Below are 6,000 nucleotides of genomic sequence, written 5' to 3'. Positions count from 1 at the left end.
TATCTGTGCAGCTGTACATTTGATGTCTTTATTTTCCTGAATATATCGCAACTAGGATGGATGAAACTAGATCTGGGGTCTTCAAACTCATTCAATCTTCGCCCGAAGTAAAATGCGACCCATGTGAAAAAATGTTCTGATGTCAAACATGGAAAGACATTGCCTGATTACCAGCCAATGATGTAAGTTGTTAACAGGCATGAGAGGAATCACCGATAATGATGATGACCCTCAAGGTACTATAGTACAATTCACGTGTTATACATGAGCTGATGTCGAACACCACGTAAAATCTTTCGGTCGAAGGCCATTGATGTAAACCTGTCACTGGAAGTGAGAAATTTGCCATTGAGGCATGCAAGCTTCAAAGTACTGAAAGGGTTGTCCCTAGGTCAACTTCTTGGATAATGAGCTGATGTCGACAAGAAGTGACCTGTCATAGGAGGGCCTTAATGAATCCCACATCTACGACATGGAACGGAGCAAATGATTTTGTGGAGGTGAAAACAATCTGATGATACAAGGTTCAGGGTGGTGGGCATGAAAAAATGGAGAGTGAAGGTATTGCAGCAGATGAGGCATTAGGTAGGTTGGTGAATTCTCTGAGCGACTTCTCTTGAACATACCGATGACACTGAAATGGATTGGTAGCGTTAACCCCAAGGTGGATGGTACAGTGGACCAATGGTGATATGACCGGTGAACGGAATAACCCAACCCAACTCAATCATGGTGATGGAGTGAAAGTGTCATGTTCAAGAGTGACCTACTACCATGAAGCTATTCAAGTTTTCTTCCCTTTTTCTCCAGTCATTGCTGACCAGTACCTCTTTATTTTTGTCAAGCTTGAGGAGGATAACATATGCTTGTTCTATAATTTTCCGTTTGGGCAAACTTGTTGCTATGTTTTAACGAGCCTAGCGACAGTGAAACTCACTCTTGTCTGCATGGAAAAGTTTGTCGCTATTGTTTTAATGAGTTTAATGACAAAGATAACTCGATCCTTTTCAATTTTAGAGAGTCTAAAAAGAGACGTAAAAGGAAACTCTAGTGGTCCTTTTTCGTAATGTAATCCCTTAAGTCTGAAAAAGTGTAAAATAATACAAAAGGGATGACTTTTTGATAGTTTTAACGAGCCGAACAAGACAAGCGCTCGATATTTTTGTGTAATAATCCCTCAGGTCCAAAAATATTAAAATCTAGAGGAGGGATGGAACTTCCAATCACTTTAATGAGCTGGATAGGCCAATTGCTCAACAATCTTTTCATGTTTTATGAGTCAAATGAAAAGATCTTAAATGAGACTCATTTTTTGAGGAGCGAGTCATGTTTTTTGGATAGCAGTTGGTTCCAGGTAAGGTTTGGAACTTTTTCAGTCACGGCAGTGTAAAGAAGGTGGCTAATAGAATCACTCGTCTCAGTTGTTCCTCAAAAGGGTAAATAATCAAATGGAGGTGTATGATTGGCTAAAAAAGGGTGGAGGTGATGGTAAGAACATGACCAAGGTTCAAAAGCTGATAATTACATGATTGCAATGGTTATTTACCAAAGGTGGGGTTCATTTTTTAATGAGCTTAAACTCTATGGGAACACTTGCTCATTTTTAGGTTTATTTTGTAATGCTCTTGAACTTTGCGTAAAACTGCTCATGCCAGTCATATAATAAGGATGTCTCATTGATAGGTCCTTTTTTTGTGAGCTTGCCCGATTTGAAACTTTGCTCCTGAGCCTTTCGTTATGCAAGCTAGGAATGACCAACCTACGAGTTTAAAGAATTAAGATCCTACAAACTAAGAAAATAAATGGTCGTTTTTCACTCGCATGCAAAAAGGTTTGCATGCCTCTATGTATAATGAAATAGAGTTTCCAGGTTACCATACGGAACTTCTTGCATTAGCAAGATTGTTTCATCCACATTTGTAGACAAAACATTTCCTTGGATCTATCCATTGAAATGGACGAAGGTGATTCTAGTTCCAATCACCTAACCATTGATGAAGGAATCTTTTTCCAGTCTAATCCATTTTCCTAGACGGACAGGATTGTCAAACTAGTCATATTCCTACGCGGAAACCTACCTTATACATGGGGTTTTCCTGCCAAAGCAGACTAGGGCGCATGCCTTCTGGGTTTCAATCATAATCACCGAATCACTCATGATCATCAGGTGGACGAACTGGAGATTGATGAGACATTCCTTGTGTAGAAAGACCAATTAGGGATGGAATTTGACTAACAACTGTGTTTGAACTAGGGAATGAAAGCTGGTTAACTAGGTGGACCACTCTGCCTTCATGTGGAAAACACATCACTCAGAAGAGTGAGGAGACAATGGCTCCCATGCTATAAATATAGTCACGCCCAAGGAGTAGACTGTAATCTAGAAGTCCTTGGACTACCATCACGTTTAGATGGATGGTTTTCCTTCTCAAAGTTATAGGCAAATTTGGAAGGATCCCTAACGGCCGACTGGTTCCTTTGTTGAAGCCTATCAGATTTCAAATCTCAGGCAGAAGTGATGGCGAACCAAGCGCTTTCCAAGAAGTCGAGGAAAGGATACTCACAAAAGCCCCTTCATCTATAATAGTACCAACCATGATCATTGTGTAATCTTGTACTATGATTCAGAATGGTACATTAGATGGTAGGCGGGGTCTGCCTAGTAGATTCCAATCGAAGGAGACAACTAGGTTTCTTGGAGGTGGGACCGAACAAATGGTCGGATACATCTCTGACGAACTTCCTTCCTATGGTAAAGGAATGGGTAGATTTCCCCCAGGTTCATCGGATTCTATATTTACAAAAAGAATTTGAACGGTTTTGTTCTTATTCTCTTTGGTGACAGTATCATCTGAAGGTGGACCTTCTAAAGACAAGATTCGGTCGATTGTTGTCTCGACCTGTTGACTTTGGTCTAGTGTGGACTCAGAGGGTCTATCTTCAATGATAGTTGCTTCGAACAACAACAATGGTGTGTCAATCGGATTTTCAAATAGCTATGGACTTGGCAAGAGTTTCTTGTATCCAGGAGGAAGTTACTACGGTGACGCAGGATGATTATCCAAGACCCTTTTAGCTTCGTCTAGGGAAGGACAATGGTGGAGGACATGATCGCCTTCACACAGTCTACAAGGAAATTTAGATCTTCCTTTCTTTCTGTTGGCTTCATTTTCACTAGTTGATGGTGTGCTCTCGACGTGATATTCAGAGGTTGAAGACACCAGATTGTGCAAGAGGGGAGACCAGTCCCTCAGGATCCATGGGATGCAGGGATAATCTTAATGATAGTGGTCTCCCTTGAAAATGACACATGGAGATTTAGGTTTGGAAGGTGCATTGTGTGGATTTTCACCAGACGATGAACGATTGCCCCCTTTTGCTATTGGATTCTTCTTCTTCTTCTCCTTCCCTTTCTTCTTCTTCTTAGTTACTTGGTTCTTAGCATTACTAGCTTCACCAAGTGAAGAGGAAGAATGAGAGGGAGAAACAAACGAAGTAGAAGGTAGGGGAGAAACTTCAGTATCATCTGGTTGTTAATTTTATTGCTGAGGAATTGCAGTGTTTTGAATGACAGGGGTCGAGAAAAGCCATACGGGTAGGCCAATTGTGAGTCCTGGAAGGGACAATATGGCCATCTGTAAGGGACTAGGATTTCCCCCAAGGGGAAATACTTAATTGGTAGACTCCATTTCTCAACCTAAAGGCCAACGAGGGAATAGTGACATTATTCCGATTAAAATAATTTTTATGACGCTTTGAAACAACTTGCTTTTTCAATTTTTAAGAGTCGAGAAAAAGCTAAAGATGACACTAGTTGCCTTCGATTTTTAATGAGCCTGAAGTGACAAGTGCTCAGATGGACCTTTTCTTTTAAGGAGTCTGAAAAGGAATGAAAGTGAATACTCTAGAAATATAGACAGAGGGATTACCAAACCAATCGCAAAACTGTAGAATACATTTTAAGGTATGGCAGTCAATCTTCCCAAATGCTATGTCCAGTGCATTGCGATCGATAGGGTGGCAGACACAGCTTCCTATGGATAAAGGATGTAGCCTATTGTGGTCTCCCAATATATACTCGACAGTACATGGGAGCACAAATCCATACTAGCACTTGTGATCTCAAAGAGGAGGAATCACCCAACCTACAATGAAAGCAATAGTTACCAGGCTTTACGACGCCAGAATACGTCTCTAGCCTAGACTTCTAAATGTTGTGTGTTAGGTTCCAAAGCATTTTTATGTTCATTGAAGTTTATTTTACAGTTGATCTTTCTTAAGAATTTTGCCTTTAAGGTTCACCGCGTGATGTAGATATACAATTCCTAAATATGCAATCTAAGATGATAAACAATCGTTTACTTTCTTTTTGCAATGAAAATCCTAGCTACTAAGGAAAGAGAAATGAAATTCTTTCAACATAAAGTAGAGAGCACACACTAGATGCACTTTTCCTAAATCAACTTCAGCATGCAGTCTTAATGCAAATGCACATGCATGTATTGTTTTTCAATTTCCTTAATGTGAGAATGGCAAAAAGAAAACAAAGTATAGATCTAAACTATCCTCTTTCAAAGCAACAGTACTAATAATTTTCTTTTCAAAAAATGAAAGGTCAAGATGACACTTTGCAATTTTGAATTTAAACTGCTTTCGACACTTGAAATACTAATGATCCAAATCAAATACAATGGAAAAAGTGTAATCGACTATCTAAAAGAGGAATGCTTTGTGACACTCTTTTTCTTGACTGAAAACGACACTTGCGACACTTTCAAATCAAAAGACGACGGTTCGATTAAGCTAATTTTTGCAAAGGAGAACTATAAATGATGAAAAATACATACAAGACTTTCATAATTCCTTCTGATGGAGGCTGAATAATGCAAAGGAAGATGGTTTCGACAGAGATATACTGATCATAGACAGCAAAACTACTGAATAAAGCTGAAGACAATGAAGAAAAAACCAAAATCTGGAGGCAGAAACAGTCTCATTCAATCATCACACCAGTAACACAGGGAAATAGGGGTGCATCTCACCTGCAACACACGGGAGGTGCGATGCATCCAGGTTTCCAAGAAGAGATAGTGTGATGGTCCAGGGACGAGATTGTGATTGGTTTTCACTCACAGTTTGCATCTAAGTTCAGGGATTTAGGCTGAGCTAATGATTTTCAGTAAACATAAAGTATAGGGGCTGATCTAATGAGGTTATTTGAGCTACCACTAGGGCACTTATGATGTTTACAAGCTAGATGTTTAGTTCATAAACCAACCTGGACATTAACTGTAGCAGCATTTATCTACTTTGCAGTTGTATAGCAAAAGCAATTCGAAGGTTAGCTGGCTTAACTTTAGGCTCCATCTGTAGTTTATAAAGCAAACAACGGTAACAAAACAAACAAACTATTCGTTCCCCAGCGAAGTCGCCATTTTGTTATCGGGAAAACTAGTGTCCATTCAAAGCTGCTAGTCCCACTAAGATGGGTAGCTATCTTAGAAAAAAACGAACTAAAGTCACTTGTGTTTTCCTTTGTGAGAGATAGATGAGAGAGAAGCAGAGAGTACCAACCTCAGTCTTTCGCTAGTCTCCTTGCTTGTTTCCTCTCTCCTTTGATAGAGCTCTCACCAATCCTTTCTCACTTGTCCCGCTTCAAAGAACACCTGTAGAGCCAAGGAAGAAAAATACCTTCAACGCATAGAGATTTATAACCATAAATAATGTAGGATCAGATGTACATTAACCATATAAATGCATACACAAACAAGATTCAGAGATATACAAGCATATGGAGGAAAACTCAAATAGCTTTATTAATAGAAGTAGTATAAGAGAGGGTTACAACTGGGCTATCTGATCCAGCATCATCCTCCCACCATGAAAGCCCTATTCACCTCATACAATGCAAGATCACCCAACAATGTCTTCAAAGAGAAACCAACAACACTTCCTTGCAAAATACAAAATTCCAGCCCCTAGATCTCTTGGATGAGGGAT

This window comes from Pinus tabuliformis, chromosome 8 (assembly GCF_031772625.1).
Source record: "Pinus tabuliformis cultivar Carrire ecotype Pingquan chromosome 8, CPIR1, whole genome shotgun sequence".
In the NCBI taxonomy this organism is placed as follows: domain Eukaryota; kingdom Viridiplantae; phylum Streptophyta; class Pinopsida; order Pinales; family Pinaceae; genus Pinus; species Pinus tabuliformis.
The sequence above is the reverse complement of the archived record's forward strand: the minus strand, read 5'-3'. Positions refer to the sequence as shown.